This window comes from Staurois parvus, unplaced genomic scaffold, assembly GCF_062004578.1.
Source record: "Staurois parvus isolate SC_StPar_1 unplaced genomic scaffold, SC_StPar_1.0 ptg000030l, whole genome shotgun sequence".
NCBI classification, from domain to species: Eukaryota; Metazoa; Chordata; class Amphibia; order Anura; family Ranidae; genus Staurois; species Staurois parvus.
The window spans coordinates 3,702,237-3,725,901 of NW_028317826.1; the positions used below are offsets into that span (position 1 = coordinate 3,702,237).

At 40.0% G+C, this 23,665-nt stretch overlaps 1 protein-coding gene across 1 annotated transcript in view; it reads right to left on the reverse strand.

Moving 5' to 3' along the window:
• EXT1 (exostosin glycosyltransferase 1) overlaps nucleotides 1-23,665 on the reverse strand; it is a 434,024-nt gene that overhangs the window by 166,966 nt on the left and 243,393 nt on the right. The gene's annotated exons all lie outside the window — the stretch shown is intronic.

Genomic DNA, 23,665 nt, shown 5'->3' on the forward strand with positions numbered 1-23,665 from the left:
AAAGAAAGAAAGAAAGAAAGAGGAAAAGAAAGAAAGAAAGAGGAAAAGAAAGAAAGAAAGAAAGAAAGAAAGAAAGAAAGAAAGAAAGAAAGAGGAAAAGAAAGAAAGAAAGAAAGAAAGAAAGAGGAAAAGAAAGAAAGAAAGAAAGAGGAAAAGAAAGAAAGAAAGAAAGAAAGAGGAAAAGAAAGAAAGAAAGAAAGAAAGAAAGAGGAAAAGAAAGAAAGAAAGAAAGAAAGAAAGAGGAAAAGAAAGAAAGAAAGAAAGAGGAAAAGAAAGAAAGAAAGAAAGAAAGAAAGAAAGAAAGAAAGAAAGAAAGAAAGAAAGAAAGAAAGAGGAAAAGAAAGAAAGAAAGAAAGAGGAAAAGAAAGAAAGAAAGAAAGAGGAAAAGAAAGAAAGAAAGAAAGAGGAAAAGAAAGAAAGAAAGAAAGAAAGAAAGAAAGAAAGAGGAAAAGAAAGAAAGAAAGAAAGAAAGAGGAAAAGAAAGAAAGAAAGAAAGAGGAAAAGAAAGAAAGAAAGAGGAAAAGAAAGAAAGAAAGAAAGAAAGAAAGAGGAAAAGAAAGAAAGAAAGAGGAAAAGAAAGAAAGAAAGAAAGAAAGAGGAAAAGAAAGAAAGAAAGAGGAAAAGAAAGAAAGAAAGAAAGAAAGAAAGAAAGAGGAAAAGAAAGAAAGAAAGAGGAAAAGAAAGAAAGAAAGAGGAAAAGAAAGAAAGAAAGAAAGAAAGAAAGAAAGAGGAAAAGAAAGAAAAAGAAAGAAAGAAAGAGGAAAAGAAAGAAAGAAAGAAAGAAAGAGGAAAAGAAAGAAAGAGGAAAAGAAAGAAAGAGGAAAAGAAAGAAAGAAGAAAAGAAAGAGGAAAAGAAAGAAAGAGGAAAAGAAAGAAAGAAAGAAAGAAAGAGTAAGGTGAGAAAGGGAAAGAGAGAACAAGAAAAAGAGAATAAAGGAAAAACAGGAAAGAAAAAAAGACAGAAGGAAAAAAGAAATGGAAAAAAAAGGAAGGAAGGAAGGAAAGGAAAAAAGGACGAAAGAAAAAAGGGAAGGGAAAAAGAAAGGAAGGAAGGAAGGAGGGAAAAAGAAGGAAGGAAGGAGGGAAAAAAAGGAGAAGGAAGGAAAGAAAAAAAAAAAAGACAAGGAAAAAGAAAAAAATATGAAGAAAATAGGACTATGTGAGCAGTAGTAGGGTAGGATAGATTCACCATTCCAGTGCTGTTCTAATGACAGTGAGGGGCTAGGCACATCTGCAATTAGGGGACATGGCACAGACGGAGAGGAGTGCCCGGTGAGGCGGTAGGGGGGAATCCTAAAGATCCTGATTACAAGTTGGAATGTAATGACAGGCATTGTGCATTAGTTACAATATAATGCACTCATACAATCTGGGGAGGGGGTGCCACAGAAATTGCAGTAATCTGCTGCACTGTCACTTATTCCAGCATCTCAACAGCCATAATTGACTAATAGGATAATAAGAATGCTGCTTACCAAACTAAAAAGCCTGTGCTCCTTTGTTTTAAATGCCCTTGAGAAGGAAACACTCGGAGGAGCACACACAAAGTGCGCTTGATTACAATCATCTCTCTTGATTGAAAGTATTTAAATTGTGCTAGTCTGCATGTTCTGGTGAATTACACCGTGCAGACACCCCGAGCATGTTAGCTGAAGGCATCAACTCCCAAGCCACATGAATATTCCCTTTTTTATTTTAATTATTAAGGCCATGTCCCTTAAGGAGGAACTCCAGATGAAAAAATAGAATGCTACAGTGAGTTGTCACAATCAATAAAAATAACCAGAGAGCTATTTTATTAATTTACATTTCACATGCACAGAAAAACACCTGACATTCTTTAACATGTTCACTATTTCCACCATTTCTCCCGCCCCCCCCCCCCTACATTATGATGAAGACAACTTGCACAAAAATGGCCATCGTTTTTGCATCATAAGAGTGGAAATTCTTCCTAGATCAGACAAACTCGCCGACAAAACAGGACCCAATATTTGTGTGTCCACAACGGATTACCATGAGGAAGAAGCGTCACTCACTGGTTCAAAAAAAAAAAAAAAAAAAAAAAAAATATATATATATATATATATATATATATATATATATATATATATATATATACATATACACACACACACATACATATACACACATACATACATATATATACACATACACACGCATATACACTCACCAGCCACTTTATTAGGTACACGTTGATGGATATATAAAAAAATATCTTTAAATAGTACATTTTTATCTTTATAAAAAATAGTAACTAATAAAAATTGACCACAAGTCATAATATATACTCTCACGTAAGCTCCACCTAATTAGAGAAATGCAAAGAATGCATCAAACTTGCTTTGTGTTCTCAAAACATCTTCTGTAAAGTTTTTCGTTTTTAAATAAACATTTTAACCGGATGATCTTGATCCTATTGGTGGAAAAATAATCTGCCATGTAGAGCCTAATGACAGCCATATTGGAAGCACGAGTCCCAAGCGTTCGGGGAACGGTTTTCTGTCATTTTCTGCTTCAGGATCATAATCTGCAAAATGACTTCACTGCTGCTAAGGTTAAATCCATCCGACAGGGAGAAAGGCAAATTTAGATAGAAGAAATGGGCCTCCATTTGCAGTCAAATCCTGGCTTTCTAAACCGCAGGGTTAGATAAACAGATAGAGCCATATGGCAGAGAGAGATCACGGCTGCACAAGACTGAGGTTTTCATGGTCCCGGGAGAATGGCTAAGTGAACATGGCATTATTGCAGTGAGAAATGAACAAGCACACATACTGCTTTTAGTCATGAAAAAAGATTTAGCACTTCTGCCCCCTCCGGTGCCCCGCTGGGCTGACAAACACCGAAGGTCAAAAACATAAGCTGGCCGAGAGCCCGAATTGTGCTCCCCTTCCCCTGTGGAAGGTCGGCACATCTTCAGAAAATACCTGTTTAGGAATACGTACTTTTGAGATGGATTTAGATGGAGGCTTGCATTGGCATAAGCCACTGGGAAATTCCCTGGCAAATGAATACAATTCATGGAACAGCAAGTTCACAGCTGAAACTGAAAGTACTTTCAAGCAGCATCTCCACTTCCCACTTCGCTGCTAATTACCTGGGCTCCTACTGCAGAGGCAAACTCCATCCTATGCCATGGGTCTGAGTCTACTATTATTTATTTCAGGTACTTGTATAGCACTTTACATATATTGTACATTCACATCAGTCCTAACCCTCAAGGGGTGTACAATCTAAGGTCCCTAACTCACATTCATACATACACATACTAGGGCCAATTTAGTCAGGATCCAATTAACCTACCAGCATGTCTTTGGATTGTGGGAGGAAACCAGAGTACCTGGAGGAAACCCATTCAGGCACAGAGAGAACATGCAAACTCCAAGCAGGTGGTGATGTGGTTGGGATTCAAACCAACGACCCTAGTACTACCAGACGGAAGTGCTAATCATTTAGCCACTGAGTCTATTATCACAGATACTCTCTACCCCTTTTTTAAAAGGAGTCCTTCAATATAAATAAACATGCTATTTTTGTTATAGTGGAACTCTTAGAAACTTAATAAGCCTGCTTAAATATATTCCTTACACACCACAATATGAAGCAACAGAATGTAATGTCAGGTTTCGGTGATGTTTTCAGTCTGCTGCAAGCAGATGGAAGCATTTCCTTGGTCTCCTCTACTTCAGTGAACAGATTGCATAACACAACCATATGGCTTGCTAAAACGTTAAAGGTATAATTAAAGGACTAAAAAAACTAAAAAAAAAAAACAACTAATCATGAGGCTGCTTATAACCCTTCAATACACTATCCAAAATGGAAAAAAAAAAGCCTTGAAGGTTGGCACAGCAGACTGCTCTATGTCAGATATTAGTAAAAGCTGTCCTGTACAGTAGAGGCACCAAAACTTGTCATGTAATTTCTGAGCCAGCATCTTAGCTCAGGAAGTAGATGGTGACTCTAGATCAGGGGTCTCCAAACTGCTGAGGGCCGGATATGGAACTTTTCTTTCCTTTATCAGGCCCTTGGAGCACTATTCCTCTCACTGAGACCAACAATGGGGTAGTACTTCTTCTATTGAAACCAATGATGGGGCACTATTCTTCCCACCAATACCAATGATGGGGCACTATTCTTCCCACCAATACCAATGATGGGGCACTATTCTTCCAACCGATACCAATAATGGGGCACTATTCTTCCCACCAATACCAATGATGGGGCACTATTCTTCCCACCAATACCAATGATGGGGCATTATTCTTCCCACCAGTACCAATAATGGGGCACTATTCTTCCCACCACTACCAATAATGGGGCACTATTTTTCCCACCAATACCAATGATGGGACACTATTCTTCCCACCAATAACAATGATGGGGCACTATTCTTCCCACCAATACCAATGATGGGGTTCTACTCTTCTTACTGACAATCAACCCCACGGCTATGTTTATTCTCATTGATGCTGGGGCCAGGGCATTTTCAAGCCTTGCTGGCCCTAATCTGGCCCTCCTAAAGTCTGAAGGACAGTATACTGGCCCTTTGTTTGAAAAGCTTGGAGACCTCTGATCTAGATGATGCATGAACAAGGATGGTTCCATTTTATGGAGATAAAAGCAGATGAAAGCATTGTCAGGGAGAGCACTGTGATCCCTGAGAGGTAATACAAATCTTTATGCATTACTTTTCACATTTTGTTTAGCATGAAGCACATAACCTCAGAAAAATATCTGACGCCAAGTCCCAATTACAAAAACAAGATTTTTTTTAATGCTCACCGTGAAATCCCTTTTTCTGAGTTCATTGATAGACACAGCCTCTCTTCTTTGTTCAAGTTCAAAATGAAATCCATTTGCTTGGTGTAAAAAACGCTGATGTCCCTTGCAAATGGGGATGTGCAGGTAAGCGTCCTTGACGTCTTTGGAGGCCAAAAAACCCCTCTGATGAAGACAGGACACACCAAGCAAATGGACTCTATTTTGAACTCGGATAAAGAAGAGAGGCTGTGTCCATCAATGAACAGAAGAGAAAAGTTTTACATTGCTTTTGAGCCTTTTATGTTAGACTCCAGCTTGTAAATGGCTGCCTTGTTTAAATTCAAAAGATACCATGAAAGAATAGTGGTAACAGGAGCTGGTGGTGTAACAGAGGACACAAGTGCATTATAGGGGTGAGTAGTGAAAAGCGACAGGTAATAGAGAACGTGGCCGATAAGGTGGCAGGCATAACATACTGCAGATGCTCAGTCAGGTTGAGGTTTCACTCAAGTGCCAATTAGGTGCTACCAAGACATAATTCTCATAGAAGTGACCTCTGTTTTTTGTGTCCACCACTGCTGTAGAACAAGAGTTGTGTTGACATGAACAAGGTTTTAAAAGTATAATTTCCAGAGCTGTCCTTATCCCTTGTCACCATTTAGTGAGCAAATAAGCAAGAATATATAAATATCATTTGCCCCACCAATGCAAACACTTGTACCAGGTCAATGACTCACAAGGTGATTAAATCCATACTAAAAATAAAAAGTAACTCATTATTTTGGAAAGAAAAACCAAATCTGGACCATCAGAGGCAAGTAGAATGTTTCATTATTTTAAGCCCCATTTCATCATCTGAGGTGTTACTTGAAAGAAACAAGGGTGGGAGAGTGGACTGTACTAATTGCTATTGATTTTCATTCATTCTGTCTACAAATAAATCAGACGTGGCACTCCATTTTCAACGCTAACAAGCGGGCGAGCTGGTTGACACATTTAGACAGGAGAGCGGAGGCGAAGCACACTTGCCAAGTGTTGAGTGTACACAACATGTCCAATTCCATCTGCAGGTTATCTTGCAACACCACATGGAGGGAGACACTTTGTTTATTGATATCTATGTGGAGGTAGAGCCATGTAGCAAAGTCACACTTCACTAACAGTGGTAAGATAAAGTTAACAGCAGATCCAGCATCTTTGTTCTGGTTAAGACCTGGTGTGACCAAACCTTCTAAAAGGACCATAATTCCAAATTTAGGTGCATGGTCTCAAGAGTTAGTGTTGAATCAAACTAGCTTCCGACGTATCTCAAGGTACTTAGTATAAAGGTCTCTGCACACAAGTACCCATCTCCACTAATCTACAGTAGCCAACAGTAGAAGAAACTGTTACTATATCACCATCGTTAAACAGGATAAAACACATAAGACATTTTTGTACGCAATGGTGATATAGTAGCAATGGTTCAACCCCTCCTTGCTTCATCCAACCAAGATTGTTTATAGCTACACAACTAGGACTGGCACTGAGAGGCAACCCTGACATAAGTAGCTTGTTGCTGTTCACTAGCCAGAACTTTATCTATTCAACTTATTTTTCTCAAGCCAATTATCTGTTAAATTTAGGCTTAAACAGCAGTCAGATCAAACATCTGTAAAGTTGAACATAAAAGGGAACCTACAACAAATCTCAATCTCAGGCATGGTATAGATGATTGTAAATTGATTAGAAATATTTATGATGCCGCGCTCCTACTATAAATACTTAATACTGTATTGTATATCACTCATAAACATCCATAAACTAAATAAATTAATAATAAATATAATAAAAATCAATAGATTAATTAATGTGATAAAAGTGAATGAAAAATCAAATCATGAATATGCTAAATTGTGCCATTAGTGCTCAAACAATATTATCAATACCATATTCCAATTTCATGATTAAATAAAGAGTCTTTTATATCTTTGTGCAAAGGTGCATACAAAAATGAACAGTCTTATATATCTTTGTGCAAAATGTGCAATGTGCAGGTGAACTCCTTAATCCCTCTTTCCAGGTGCCGTGTAGTCTCAATATGCGCTCACCTTAATATTTGCCCAAATAAATTTAGGCAAATAGACTTTTAGTCCTTCTAGGACTGGTGGGATAGTACTCCTTTATGCAGTATTCCAGATGGATGTGCAGACCTGCTCAGATCCTCCTCCTATAGTCTCCTCTCAATTCATCCACGTGGCCACTCATAGATAGATTTTTGAAAGGGGTATCAGTATCTCCTATTTCCCCTCCTGGGGACACCTCCTTCTCATATCCACCTTTCCTCAATGTTGAGTATATAAATCAGATGGAGAAAAAAAAAGGCCATGGTGTCTTATCCTTTTAAATAAGCGTATTTATTGCTACCAGATGCGGTGATACAAGCATATGAGGCACTTATCTTAAGCAGATTTGCAGAGCTGGTGATTCCCTCTGCCTCTCTGTCTGCCTCTGCTAGAATCGCCGAGCCTCTCCGATGCAACGTCATGACGTCAGAGCCCCTCCCCTACGCATTGCGTCACAGGGTCACGTGACTTCATCAGGGGGAATTTGATTGAATTTGATGAAGTCACGTGACCCTGTGACGCAACGCGTAGGGGAGGGGCTCTGACGTCACGACGTTGCATCGGAGAGGCTCGGCGATTCTAGCAGAGGCAGACAGAGAGGCAGAGGGAATCACCAGCTCTGCATATCTGCTTAAGATAAGTGCCTCATATGCTTGTATCACCGCATCTGGTAGCAATAAATACGCTTATTTAAAAGGATAAGACACCATGGCCTTTTTTTTCTCCATCTGATTTATATACTCAACATTGAGGAAAGGTGGATATGAGAAGGAGGTGTCCCCAGGAGGGGAAATAGGAGATACTGATACCCCTTTCAAAAATCTATCTATGAGTGGCCACGTGGATGAATTGAGAGGAGACTATAGGAGGAGGATCTGAGCAGGTCTGCACATCCATCTGGAATACTGCATAAAGGAGTACTATCCCACCAGTCCTAGAAGGACTAAAAGTCTATTTGCCTAAATGTATTTGGGCAAATATTAAGGTGAGCGCATATTGAGACTACACGGCACCTGGAAAGAGGGATTAAGGAGTTCACCTGCACATTGCACATTTTGCACAAAGATATATAAGACTGTTCATTTTTGTATGCACCTTTGCACAAAGATATAAAAGACTCTTTATTTAATCATGAAATTGGAATATGGTATTGATAATATTGTTTGAGCACTAATGGCACAATTTAGCATATTCATGATTTGATTTTTCATTCACTTTATCACATTAATTAATCTATTGATTTTTATTATATTTATTATTAATTTATTTAGTTTATGGATGTTTATGAGTGATATACAATACAGTATTAAGTATTTATAGTAGGAGCGCGGCATCATAAATACGTCTAATCAATTTACATATACACAATTAAGTGAGTTTGTGAAAGTGCCAGCACACCTAACACAACAGGTAGTTCACTACCACTAATTGCACATATTATACTGAACATCTGAGACATAGTGGCTCACAAGTATTCACTTTGTAATTATAGATGATTGTAAAGCTCCTAATTTCCAGCATGTTTCAATCCAAAGCTTTGAGTAGGAAAAAAGTCTATTTTCTGGCTCTCTGACTGGGTTTCACTTCATTATTATGCACTCCTCCTCCCTGAAGTCTGAAGGTCTAATCCTCACGAGCCACCTACCTGTTCAATGACATCTTTACTGGCCAATGAAGGGCTTTCATTGGAATCAACAGTGGACAAATGAGCATCTGAGCTATTTAAAGTGTGTTTCCTGGAGTGCTTTAATGTTCAACATCGATTCCCATTACATTCTATGGTGACCATTCACACCTGAGTGTCTTTTGGGTAAAATCATACATTTTTGGGCCTATAGTGTGCAGCAACTAGCTTTCCATTAGCTAAAGCAAACTTTCAAACCTGGGAACACTCCCAAAAAAGAAAAACTTGCACTAGTGCAAAGAATAAAAATCAAACCAGTCATGGAATATTCAATGCAGGGTACACCAGCTGCAAAACATTTGCAACATCTGATAAAAAGCTGACCACAGGGCAGTTATCCAGAATAGGCTCCAGACTCTCCCCAGCACCTGCAATTAAAAAAGCACCAATGAAAATATATGAGCGCCTTAAGAGATAAGTCATTGGATAAAATGTCCTCGCTGATAACCGGCCTTGTTTTCAGGATGCTGAAATTAAATTTATTGCAAATTAAGTGTTTTCCAGGAAAAGGTTAAAAGTTTTCTTTAAAATATAATATAAACCCTCTATATCCAAAGAAAGAGCCGAGCCGCTATATACAAAGCCATGCCTTTCAATTTGTGTATTTTGGAGGAGTATCTGCTGGTTAATTCAGCTGCGGCACACTAATCTTGCAGATGGTTTTTGTATTCCGGCACAGACCTTGCCGCATACGGCAATAAGCCATCCGGCAGATTAAAGTGCTGGTTTACAAGAGGCTGGGGCCGCAACACAGACACAATTTAGGAACTGTAAAATTCAACAGGGAAATCTGCAAATTTTCTACTTTGTTGAGTCAGATATTAATGCGTCAAGCATGTGACAAGATGTACAGCCACCTCGGCAGAATAAACACAGATGAATGCGCCGCCATAATAAAACAGCATGGCAAGGACCACTTAACAGGCCGTTTCGAGGTAAATATCGGAAGATGCAAACTTCAGCAACATTTCAGGATCAAATGATACAAAAGATGAAACCTGAGTAATAAAGAGAAATGCAGAACTCAGCTCAGGTGATATTTCACTGGTTTAAAAAAAAAAAAAAATCTGTGATGAATTAAAGAACTGGGTGAATCACTATTTAAAGAGTAACTCCACTTTTGTTGAGAAAAAAAAGTAATCCCTCTTTGGGTGATTAATGTTCATTGCAGGAATTGTAACAAACTTTGTTGTAGATACCTTCCTGTTTCTGCTCTGAACACAGAGGTCTTTGTTTCAACTGTCCTTCGGAGACTGATTCTGAATGGGAGGTCTGGCTCATTATCATCTGGAGCATTCTCGGTGTGAGGATAAGAAAAGTTGCAGAGTCCCTTTAGGATTATTTAGGCCTTAGGGCGTATCCCACCAAAAAAGGAAATTCCTGTTGCAGGCATACCTAACATTTTGCTACATCTTACTGAAGACTTCTAGAAAAATCAGTGAGCAAAATCAGTGTACAGAATGCCTCCAGGAGGCCATATTGCATTGAACTTCACAGAAAATTGCAGCGACTGCGGATTAAAAAGGAAACCATTTTTCATTTTTATTCAATTACAATATGGCTGGTCTAGCAATTGTATATATATGTTTTTTCATTTGCTGTATTTTTTTCCCACAAAGTAGACTTACCCTTGAAATCTAAACAAGAAAATAACATAACCATAGGCCATTAAAAACAAAAAAGTGTATCCATGTTTCAAACAGTCAGACCAATATGGAACAAGCCATAGCTGAACAGGCTTGAAACAGTAAAAACAAATTAATTGAGTCCCATATATATATATATATATATATATATATATATTTGATTATATACTCTGTATTGTATATATTAAAGTTGTTTGGTAATTGTACAGTTTTCCTTTGATATACCTTTAGACTGCCTCGGCGGTAGAAATTTCTTCAAAAAAATCCTCCCTGAAGAAGCCCGTGAGGGCGAAACATGTAGGGAGTAACTACAATTACATAACCAAGTTTGAATCTCAGATTTACTCTTAGAACTGAAATTGTTTTTATGTTTTTTGTTTCTGTATTTTTTCCTTTCTTGTTGTGTTTTTTAAAAAAATAGGAAATAAAAATGATATAACTTGGTAATATGTTTGGTATTCATGTTCATACACCCTGAAAGTCCCATCTTCACTATTGAATATTTGCAATATTAAGGGATGTGGTGCAATAATCATATCCGGTCGCCTGCTTGCCACTTCACTGTTACAGAAAAAACTAATATTCCCCATGAATGTGTATTAAACAATTGCAACTTTCTATCTGCTGCACACTGTTGCTTTGGAGCAGCTTCCTGAGAGTGACAACAGTGGACCAAGCCTGAGCAATGTGTGCCAACATCACCGCTTGCCTCCAAGAGCTTTTGTGACACAGTGACAATGTATTTATTTATTTATTTCAGGTACTTATATAACACTGTAAATTTATGCAGCGCTTTACACATATATATTGAACATTTACATCAGTCCCTAACCCTCAAGGGGCGTACAATCTAAGGTCCCTAACTCACATTCATACATACACATATTAGGGCCAATTTAGACAGGATCCAATTACCAGTATGTCTTTGGAGTGTGGGAGGAAACCGGAGCACCCGGAGGAAACCCACGCAAGCACAGGGAGAACATGCAAACTCCATGCAGGAAGCGCCATGGTCAGAAATCGAACCCATGACCCATTTACTGCAAGGCAGACGTGCTAACCACTAAGCCACTGTGCCGCCCGTTGTAGAAGCATGCTTGGGAGAAAATTGTCACCCAGTCACAGGAAGTGCCCAAACCTTCATGGCAGATCACCAGGTCACTTTTTTTTTATTGGAAACTGCAGCTTTCAAAAGATTGAAAATGGCTTTTGAAATGACAATAAAAAGTTAAAGCTAGTATGAGACTTTAGTGATTGGGTTTAATCCTACTTTAATTCTAATTCCTGACATATACCGAAACTTTGTCCAACCATTTGTGGAGGAGATTTAGGCTGCATTCACGCTTGAGCGTATTGTAGCTTGAAGCTCTAAAAAAGCTCAAACTTAAAAAATCAATTGTTCTCTATGGTGCCGGTTCACACCTGATTACACGAACAGGCACCATAGAAAACAATTGATTTTTTTTAAGTTTGAGCGTTTTTGGAGCTTCCAGCTACAAAATGCTCAAGTGTGAATGCAGCCAAACTAAAACTGGAGCACTCAGAATCTGTGCATGGTAAGCCAATCAGCTTATTTATTTATTTTTATTTATTTCCGGTACTTATATAGCGCCGTCAATTTACGCATTGCTTTTTTTTTTTTACATATATTGTACATTCACATCAGTCCCAAAATTCAAGGGGCGTACAATCTAACGTCCCTAACTCACATTCATACATACACATACTAGGGACAATTTAGACAGGATCCAACTAACCTACCAGCATGTCTTTGGAGTGTAGGAGGAAACAGGAGTACCTGGAGGAAACCCACACAGGCACAGGGAGAACATGCAAACTCCAGCCAGGTGGTGCCGTGGTTGGGATTCGAACCAACGACCCTAGTACTGTCATGTGGAAGTGCTAACCATTTAGCCACCATGCTGCCCTAACTTCAGTTTAATAAAGCTTTGACCATAAAACCTGGAAGCGGATTGGTTTCTGTGCAGAGCAGCACCAGATTTTGCACTCTCCAGTTTTAGTAAATAACCCCCAACGTGTTCTCGAGTGTACTAACCTATTCCGACATGAAGGTAAGTGATAGGACATTATCGAAGCTGCAGATATCTTAAGTCAGTCACTCCTTTAATAGCACTTTCCAATTTTAACAACCAGAAAATGCCCTCCCATGCCCACCCTGATCTGAAATTTCAGCGGGTATGCAGGGAGAAGATGACAATGTAATATAAAGTAGAAGATTAAAAGCAATTAAACTTAAGAAAGTTTACAGAATACTTTGGCAATTATGTAATGAACAACCTTTAAAAACCTGTCACAAAGCTATATTAGTACAGCTTAATTAAAACCTGAAGTACGATTCCACCTTGAAGAAATTTTTCATATAAGCAGAATAACCAGACTAGAATGTCACAAATGTTAACCGTTTTCTTTGTTTGACTTCCTTTTCTTTTATTAAACAGCTCTCCTCATTTAATCACTATATTTCATCTGCGCAGGTATGTGCTTTAAATGCTGCAAATCTTTCTAGTTTATCATTTTATATTTGTGAAAAATAAAAATTGTTATGCGCAGCAAAAAAAAATAAAATTAAATAGTTGCTTCAATAGTCACCCTCTCCTCAAAAGTTGATACTCTTCTCCGTCAGTCATCATCCTTTGACCCACCTTCTGGGAGCCCAGGCAAGCATGGATATCATGATTATGTCATGGAGTTCGGGGGGGTGCTTTAAGGCCTCATGTGCACTAGGCTTTTAGTCCTGGTCATGAGGCTTCGGCATTTAGATTTATTTTATTATGGCTATGACGAAGGCTAAGAGTCGAAACGCATAAGTCTTTGTAGTTCTGTACTCTACATGTATTATTAAAGACATTCCCATCGGATGACGAGTTGCTGGCTATTCATCTTCATCTCATGCTGCATTTAGGTATAAAGAAGACACCATTAGCCAATGCACCTCCCCAGGGAACATGGCCAGGCGTGGTCTCTTCTTTGAATGTTTCGGCATTTAGGTGCAGGTGGAAGGAACAGGATGCACCATTCAGGCCCTTAAAAGTCTATGACAGGCTGACCGCTGTTGCGGACCTTATATATTTATTTATTTTTATTTATTTCAGGTACTTATATAGCGCCGTCAATTTACGCAGCACTTTACACACACACACACAGATAGATAGATAGATCTAGATATTGTACATTCACATCAGTCCCTAACCCTCAAGGGGCGTACACTCTAAGGTCCCCAACTCACATTCATACATACACATACTAGGGCCAATTTAGACAGGAGCCAATTAACCTACCAGCATGTCTTTGGAGTGTGGGAGGAAACCGGAGTACCCGGAGGAAACTCACGCAGGCATAGGGAGAACATGCAAACTCCAGGCAGGTGGTGCCGTGGTTGGGATTCAAATGCTAACCATTTAGCCACTGTGCTGCCCATATAGTTCAGTAGGTGCTCAGGGGCACTTGCCCAAAACGCAGAGCGCTTGTATTCTGTGCATTCATCTCTGGGTGCATAGTGTCTTAAATGTATGGACTCTTGGGTGCAACGTCCAGATGAAGCAGTGGTCAACCTCTCTTAGACCTTTACAGGCTGTTGGACAGCGGGGCTGCATGGTGTACCTGTACTTTTCATCTGCACCTAAACGCCAAAACCTTCTGAACCTTAGGCCCTTTTCACATGGGCGGACTGACGGGTCTGCCTGTCTGTTCTTCAGGTGGACCCGATCGCACCATCCATTGCCCTCTATGGAGCGCTGGATGTCAACGAACATGTGTCCGTTTACACCCGCCTGCATCTGATCAGCTAAAAACAGACAGATGGACATTCGTTCTCCATCCATCTAGCAGATCGGATCGTTTGTAAATGGACAGGTGGTGTGTGTACATCTGAGCGCCCATAGAGGAAAGCGGGCTGCGTCCGCTTTGCATAAGCGGAGTGGACACAGACCTGTCATCTTTCTGCTCAGCAGGGATCAGCGGATGGATCACTGGCAGAATCCGCCCATGTGAAAGGGGCCTACGGCATAAAGTGTACCTAAACCCCAAAACAAAAATGTAATATACTGCAGATTACTAGTCTTTAGTTTTTTTTCTTCTGGCTTTTTCCCTTTATTTTCACCGGGCAATCCTACAAACACACTTGGGCAACGTGCGTTAAATTGCACAGGTGTGAAGGGGGCCTTAAAAACCCATCTTTTTAAATTGAATATATATATTAAAAAAAAGAAGACATAATACAATTCTCTTTAACCACAGGAAAATAGAAAGAAAGACTAATGTGAAAGGCAAGTCTTCCCCTCCAATTCCCCATAACAGTGTTTTATCTAAACAGGAGCCCCTTCAATCAGAGTTCACCATCTGCTGCATCGCTAGAAGTTTCAATTTAGTCTACGCTGAGATGTGCGAGAGATCCATTGTCACAGTTCAGACAACATGCTTCATGTACAAGGTCAGGTTCATTCCCAGACATTTGAATATATTTTACCAAGCAGCTATCACACTAACCCCTGGGGCAACGCCACTCCCGTCTACACACTACTTGCACTTAAGCAGCAGTACAACATTTAAACTTCGTCAGCTTGTCAGGCAAACCCCAATATAAAGACATAAAAGAGCCCAAGAAGCACATACATTGTTCGATGGCTGCAAGTCATCCAACCAAGTCTGGCACTTCCAAGATCACTGGGGAATCCGCATATTTGATGGCTTCACCCTCTCAATCAACATGAATTATTTGTAATTGTTATGCTGCTAGCATTAGTAAATAGATAGGAAAGTATATCATATTTACTTGTTTTAACTTTTTTTTTTTTTTTTAACCACTTATACCCCCTTCCTGCCCAGGCCAATTTTCAGCTTTCAGTGCTGTTGCACTTTGAATGACAATTGCGCGGTCATGCAACACTGTACCCACATGAAATTTTTATCATTTTTTCACACAAAAAGAGCTCTCTTTAGGTGGTATTTAATCACCATTGGGTGTTTTATTTTTTGCGCTATAAGCAACAAAACAAAAAGATAAAAATTAAAAAAAAAAAAAGTTTTTCTTTGTTTCTATTATAAAATTTTGCAAACAGATAATTTTTCTCCTTCACTAATGTGCGTTGATGAGGGTGCATTGATGAGGGTGCACTGATAGGCAGCACTGATGGGCCTGGATAGGCGGCACTGATATGCATCAATGATGGGCACTGATGGGCAGCACTGATGGGCACAGGTGGGTGGCACTGATGGGCACAGGTCATCAGTGCCCTGATAATAGGTGCCGATCCGTCCTCTGACAATTGTCAGTTATCGGCAGTACTTTCACAGCATGAGGAAAGTGCAGCTGATAGCCGGCAACTGCATTTACTGGTGATCTGCTGTGTCTGTAGGACACAGCGATCACGGAAATCGCCGGGGGCGCGTGGGAGGGCACGTTCTGGGAGGGCTTCATATGACGCCCTCCCAGAACTGGACAACTGCGCTGTAGCCGTCATGCAGCTATAGCGAGGTTGGCAAGTGGTAAAGTTACTTCCTGGTTTTTTTTCAGGAGTCTTCAGGGGGGATGGAGGGGTTTTCTCAACTAAGCACACCCTTCTGCCTGCATGCCTGAGTTAAGGGCAGGTGGTTTCCAGGAAGGAAATGCTACATGAATCGTCTGCCTTTAAATTCTCAGCAAAATAAAGCATGGAGACAAGGACGCATGGGTAAAATTGCTTTGAATATTTAAAACAAATTAAATAAAAATTAAAAAGCACTTTTGGTGCTCAGATGCAGGGTAGTTCAGCTTTAAAGTCGTTGTAAAACCTTACATATACTCAGTGAATTGACCGGCCTCAGATGATACACAGAGATGAATCAAATCCTACTACTTAAGTTGTACCTGATTATCTACAGCCTTCTCTTGTCTACATCTGTTCAAAGTCCAGAATCTATAAAGCTCGTCTTAGAGTTCAGAAAACAGAGGCGGAGAGCTGAAATTACACTTTGTGGAACTCAGTGAGGAGAGGTATCAGAGCTCATTGGAGGGAAAAGCCACACTCCCCTCCACACAGCTCACAAGAACAGAGTTGAAGCTGTCAATCCCAGGCTTTGTGTTGGACCTCCTCCCTTGTCACCTTTTTCTCTTGGTGTCAGAAAAACTTGTCAGAGGTGATTCATGCTGATAACAGAAGAATGAAGCAAAAGAAAGAAATGACACTTAGTGCTCTTAATTTAGACAAGTACACACTATACAGGGATATGCTTTGTTCGTATTTAATGTTTGCGGTTTACAACCACTTTAAATAGTACTGAAGCTGGCAGGTCAGCATTAGGCTTACCAACACATTATGTGCCTATCCGGCAAAAATGGGATGTGTTGTCAATTATATTACTATAATAGAGATCATAAACTGTATTTTTTCAGAGTCGGCGTAGTAGTCAAACAACAAACAATTCCATAAGGAAGTCAACCAATGGCCCCCATATTTCTCTTGGAGGTGGTTAACCCTAAAGTAGAACTCCACCCAATTAAAAAAAATCCATAAATTAATGCAGCTCTGTAATTATTAATCCCTAAATGTATCTTTTTTTAATTTTAATTTGGTATCAGCCTGACAAAATTCCCTATATAGCAGAGCTAATGCAGAAGCAGCACTAGGAGACAAACAGTTGTGCTGCAATGCAAGGAGAATGTTGATAGGAGGAGAGAGCAGCGTGATAAGGACACAAGCTCACCATTGTGTTGCTTCTCCTCTCACTGCTCAGTCACAAAGTTTTGGATGGAAACCTGGCAGAGAAACTGCACCAGATCCCATCCCCTTCCAAACCAGGCTTGGATATGTGACAGCTGTGAACATTTCCCAAGTGGATTGGCTAAAATAAAAAAGTTTTGGTAGGTAAACAGCTCCCATATCTGTGTTTCATCTGTGTATTTAGCCATATTCCTAGGCTTCAATTTTAAGGCAGATTAACCCAACTAGAAGACTCGGCTTCCCGTGTTCAGACCACAATTTGCCAACTTTACTGTTTTCAGAACCGTAAGCCAAAGGAGTGGCGTAAAGAAAGCAACACAATGCTCAAGAAATGCCCAAGGTTCACCGAGCCCATTAGGCTAAGCGCGTACTGTCAGACTGGGCAGGTGAAGGCCTTTATTAGAGGTCAGAAACATCTGCAAAGAACAGAATTCAACTGGAATTTAAAGAATCTATATGAAATACCAGTTCACCCAAGTATTTCAGTGAAAGCCTGCAAGTCATTAATTTCCATAAAAAAATGTCAGACACATGAAAATAAGTTTCCATGATCCAGCTGCTGACATGTGGCGTTACCTTCTTACCTTCTGGCTATGACGTATAAACAAAGGGATACATAAATAGAGATGAGCAATTTCGAGAAATGGATTTCACTCCTAAATGACCAATTCCATGGACATTCACTTCTAATATTCCCATGTGCCAAGCCAAGGTGACAATTGCTTGACAAAGGATGAACTACCTGCTCCGCGAGCTAACCACCTCTGACTAATGAAAGTGATTACGGGGACATTTTCCAACAGGCTGGTGGTTGTTGATTGGAAGATTGACTTCTGTGAAACCAGCCTGCCCATGCATGGATCAGAATGTGGCCAATTCACCAGCTGAATTTCGATCCATTTGGGGCCGGCTTAACTACAGTCAGGTCCATAAATATTGGGACATCGACACAATTCTAACACTTTTGGCTCTATACACCACCACAATGGATTTGAAATGAAACGAACAAGATGTGCTTTAACTGCAGACTGTCAGCTTTAATTTGAGGGTATTTACATCCAAATCAGGTGAACGGTGTAGGAATTACAACAGTTTGCATATGTGCCTCCCACTTGTTAAGGGACCAAAAGTAATGGGACAATTGGCTTCTCAGCTGTTCCATGGCCAGGTGTGTGTTATTCCCTCATTATCCCAATTACAATGAGCAGATCAAAGGTCCAGAGTTCATTTCAAGTGTGCTATTTGCATTTGGAATCTGTTGCTGTCAACTCTCAAGATGAGATCCAAAGAGCTGTCACTATCAGTGAAGCAAGCCATCATTAGGCTGAAAAAACAAAACAAACCCATCAGAAAGATAGCAAAAACATTAGGCGTGGCCAAAACAACTGTTTGGAACATTCTTAAAAAGAAGGAAGGCACCGGTGAACTCAGCAACACCAAAAGACCCAAAAGACCACGGAAAACAACTGTGGTGGATAACCAAAGAATTCTTTCCCTGGTGAAGAAAACACCCTTCACAACAGTTGGCCAGATCAAGAACACTCTCCAGGAGGTAGGTGTATGTGTGTCAAAGTCAACAATCAAGAGAAGACTTCACCAGAGTGAATACAGAGGGTTCACCACAAGATGTAAACCATCGGGGAGCCTCAAAAACAGGAAGGCCAGATTAGACTTTGCCAAACTACATCTAAAAAAGCCTTCACAGTTCTGGAACAACATCCTATGGACAGATGAGACCAAGATCAACTTGTACCAGAGTGATGGGAAGAGAAGAGTATGGAGAAGGAAAGGAACTGCTCATGATCCTAAGCATACCACCTCATCAGTGAAGCATGGTGGTGGTAGTGTCATGGCGTGGGCATGTATGGCTGCCAATGGAACTGGTTCTCTTGTATTTATTGATGATGTGACTGCTGACAAAAGCAGCAGGATGAATTCTGAAGTGTTTCGGGCAATATTATCTGCTCATATTCAGCCAAATGCTTCACAACTCATTGGACGCCGCTTCACAGTGCAGATGGACAATGACCCAAAGCATACTGCAAAAGCAACCAAAGAGTTTTTTAAGGGAAAGAAGTGGAATGTTATGCAATGGCCAAGTCAATCACCTGACCTGAATCCGATTGAGCATGCATTTCACTTGCTGAAGACAAAACTGAAGTGAAAATGCCCCAAGAACAAGCAGGAACTGAAGACAGTTGCAGTAGAGGCCTGGCAGAGCATCACCAGGGATGAAACCCAGCGTCTGGTGATGTCTATGTGTTGCAGACTTCAGGCTGTAATTGACTGCAAAGGATTTGCAACCAAGTATTAAAAAGTGAAAGTTTGATTTATGATTATTATTCTGTCCCATTACTTTTGGTCCCTTAACAAGTGGGAGGCACAGATGCAAACTGTTGTAATTCCTACACCGTTCACCTGATTTGGATGTAAATACCCTCAAATAAAAACTGTCAGTCTGCAGTTAAAGCACATCTTATTTGTTTCATTTCAAATCCATTGTGGTGGCGTATAGAGCCAAAAATGTTAGAATTGTGTCGATGTCCCAATATTTATGGACCTGACTGTATATCTATTCCTAAAATGGTTTCCACCCCCTCCTCCTATCTACCCTGCCTAACATATATTAAAAAAACAGATCTGTATACCTACCCATTTTTAATTTGCTCCAGTCCGGTCAAGTGATCCTGCGGTTTTTCATAAGGGAGTGCTTGAAAACAGCTCTGAATTTCGAAAGCCATTACATCACCTGTCACAATCCTGCACACAGGGAGAAGTGCGGTTCTCCATTTTACCCCAAACTTCGGCATTTTGGAATTTCTCTTAAACTCCTATGCAAACACCTTAGGGGGGAGGTGTGCACACAAGAGCCAGGCACAGGCTCACTGTATTGAGAAGGCTTCATGTATCTCCTCATTCCCCCTCCCTCAGGAATGCAACCAGCAAATAATGCTGAGCCCTGCCTAACAATTCCTCTGCCAAATAAGGTAGGGAAGATATTAGTTGATGTTGTGTAGAAAAAGAAGCTCTTAGTTTCTGTGAGTAGTCAGACAAGTGAGGACCATCTTCGCTATAACATCTATTGGACAGAAAGCAAAGGAGAATCTCGCGGCAACAACGAAACCCAATGCGAGACCAGAAATCCCTTTTTTAGCTCATCAGACTTGAAACTGCTTAACTCCAGGCATTTATTTGGCAAGTACTTATTTACCTAAATTTCTTTCTGTTATCTGTTTGCTGTCCTCTGTGTGTGTGTGTGTGTGTGTGTGTGTGTATATATATATATATATATATATATATATATATATATATATATATATATATATATGTGTGTTACATCTTCCTGTAAATATTTTTACTGCACCCTTTCGACCTTTTGGTAATAAATCTTACTTCTAAAAGTGTTGAACTGTTTCTATAGCTCCTGAATGTAACTTACGAGTCCCTGCCGCTGAAGAACACTACTATGAGTATTTAACCCTCTGTATAACCAGTCTGTAGAGATAGCGGGATACTGACGGTTAACCAATCATCCTAGAGTATTGCTGAGTTTCCTCTTTCTCTGTATAAAAAGGGGGTGGTGGCAATGTGAAGGGTTAATTGTGTAATTAACCTGAACCAGTAACAATCGCATTCCAGCTGCTGGTACCTCGATCGTTGTTAACTGGAACATTGGTGTGCAGGGTGCAGCTGGGTGTGGCATTGTTACGCACGTGACAGCGCGGTTTTAGATTGGCTAGTCCTTCGGTCATGAGTTTGGTGAGAAGGGCTGTGGTCTGACGCCGCGTCGGTCACATCACCCATAGGCTCCCGTCGCCAAGTCGCTTTCAGTGATGCCTCCTCCCGCCGTTCACTGACATAGGAAAGCTGAAGCTGCCGGATTACATGACTGGACTAAAATAGGTAAGTATAAAGATCTTTTTTATACAGGTTTGGCTGGATAGGAAGGAAGAAAGGAAAAGTTTTTTTTAAGAACAGAAATAGTTAGACTTTACTTGCCTCTAAGCCTCACTACACGGCTAAACTAGAGGCCATATCTTGTCGAAACCTGAACATCTAATATATTTAGTCAAAATCACTGCACCCATCCCTATTCACAAAGTATCTCTTAAAGCTTCAACTATAACCCATTAAAATAGAATGCTTATTATCTCTACAGAGGTGCCAGGTGTCAATACAATTGGCCATCTCACCGATTCTAGAGGACAATTCATACAATTTGGTAATTTTAATAAGGAGAAGAAAGTGCTATATTTTTAGCCTTTTAGAAGTACCCAAAAGTGCCGCAGGTAGCTCTACGACTGAAGGGCCTATCGCTACATCTAGCTTTAACAAGCAGATATTGGTCTGATTAATAAGATGGAGCCATCAAAGTGCATTATGCTGCAAATCAGGATAGAGTGCATTGTCCGTGCAATTAGACTGCCAGCCTGGCAAAGACTTGTCATTACTTCCCATCTCCCTGCAGATTCTCTGCTGTGTAATGAACCAATTTGCATACAATTTTATTTATTTCATTTTTTCCCCTTCCTGCGGCCTCCTTTCTGCTAGTGATAAACTGTGGTAGCCTTCTCACTCATAAATACTGTAATAAAATGGCATGCTGTTGAACTTGGCACTCTTCAGACCAAGGGGGATGACAGAGGGAGGGGAAGGAAAAAAAAAAAAAAAGAAAGAAAGAGCTTTGCCTGCTTCCAACACACGTCTCCTGCCAGCTAGCACTTAAATTCGATAAGTGAAGACGTATTCATCTACCTGTTAAAATATTGTGCAGTGACAGATGCTAAACAACGAGAGAGGTCGGATGCCAAGCTTCTGGCCTCTCATGCAGGAGACAGGAGTAAAAAAAAGAGCGCGGTTATGCCAGCCACTCGATAGGCCCCATGGCTGATCGTCTTTGAAGGCAACCATTACTCTTCCTTATAGCAACCAATCATATTTTCCCTTTAATCCTCCCTTATGGCGCACAATCACAAGGCCTGCTAACCCTTGATAGTACATAAAAAGCCCTACATTTAAAATGTATAGCACTAGAGTAGCTATACGACCCTTAGCAACCAGAATGATTATTTCTTACACTCTTTCATGGTGCTCTGAGAATATAAAAAGGAGAAATGTGCTTGCAGCAGGCCAGTACCATAAAATGCCAATTATGAGACCTACTGTTGTATATGTCAAACCTTCTGTTGGATATGTCAAGCATCATGTGTCATGGCTGTTTGAAAGAAAAGTGGGTTTCTCATAGTAACCAGATTGTTTGTCTTTTCTAACCTGAACTTGAAAAATAGTATCTGGTTGTGATGGACATCATGTCAGACATTTATCATCAACAGAAGAATGACTTTTTAAAAAACACACATCCATACTTTTTCAATTTGCAACCACAATTCCACGCTGTGTACAATCTACATAAAAAAATCTCATAAACCCATATTTTATTCTATCAAAAATAGAAAACATATCAAATGTTTAAAATGAGAAAATGTACCACTGAAAGAAAAAAATAAGCAATTTTGAAATTAATGGCAGCAACACACCTCAAAGAAGTTGGGACATGGCAACAAAAAGCTGGCAATGACCAGATTAACAGAGGAGTGTACACAGTCAACAAAATGAAACCAGGTAAAGTCAACCTTCATGCCAAAATAAATGACTTTGCACTGCTAAAACCTATTCACTTTTCACAATCTAAAAAGCCCACTTTATTTTTTTGTTTTGCAGATTTACCTTTTGCATGCTCCGACCCACCTCCGCCACCATTCTTCCCTATGTGTGAATGACATGTGCTCCGCTGCTCCACTCCTCAGATGTGGCGGCATGTCATCGGGAGCCAGTTGTCTGAACCAGGAAGAGACTGCCGGCTCCTGACGACATAGGGAAAGAAGATGGCAGAGCGAGACCCCACTTGCTGAGACTAAGAGGATGATCACAGCAGAACAATAATGGATTTGCTGGTCCTGTGAGTAGCTTTAGGCTCCATGCACACGGGGCGTTTTAATAGCGCTGGTAATGTTAGCTGTGTAAAGTCATGTTAAAAACTTGAGTTTTTCAGTGTTTTTTAGCATTTATGTATTTACATTTAGCCACGTTTTTGCAAGTTTTTTCGCATTTTTTTTACCAAAAAATGTAGTTTTATGGTAAAAAAAAATAAATAAAACGCTGGTTTGCCTTGATTTACCGCGTTTTTCAGAGTTAGAGCGTCTTTACAGCAAAAAAACTCCTCTAGAAACCCACTGGTTCTGGAGTTTTTTTCCAGCCAAAAGACGCCTATTACAGTCTCTGTGTGTATTGACACATAGGATAACATGCTGGGGAGTTTACTGGCTGTAGAAAAACCCATCAAAAGCTGAAAATAGCAGCTGTAAAAAACGTCCAGTGTGCATGAGGATTTATAGAGTCTACCCAACGCAAAAGTAGGTTTATATAGAGTCTAAGTGATCAAAAAAAAAAAAAAGGTAAGGCAAAATGGGAAGTTCCTCTTTAGCTCCCTCTACACACCTAATGAGGCTACTCAAATATGGATCCAGAATACCCTTCTACATAGAACATGGTATGTGGACCAGACAACATTGTAATGACTCTACAACATAATATTCAATTTCAGGCTGGTATCAGTTACAGATTTTCATACGATAATAAAAAGTCTAAAAGTTTTTTTTAATACAGAGATCAGTTAGAGGGGGTTATCCGTATCTAAGACATGAGCTGCAAACTAGCTTTCAT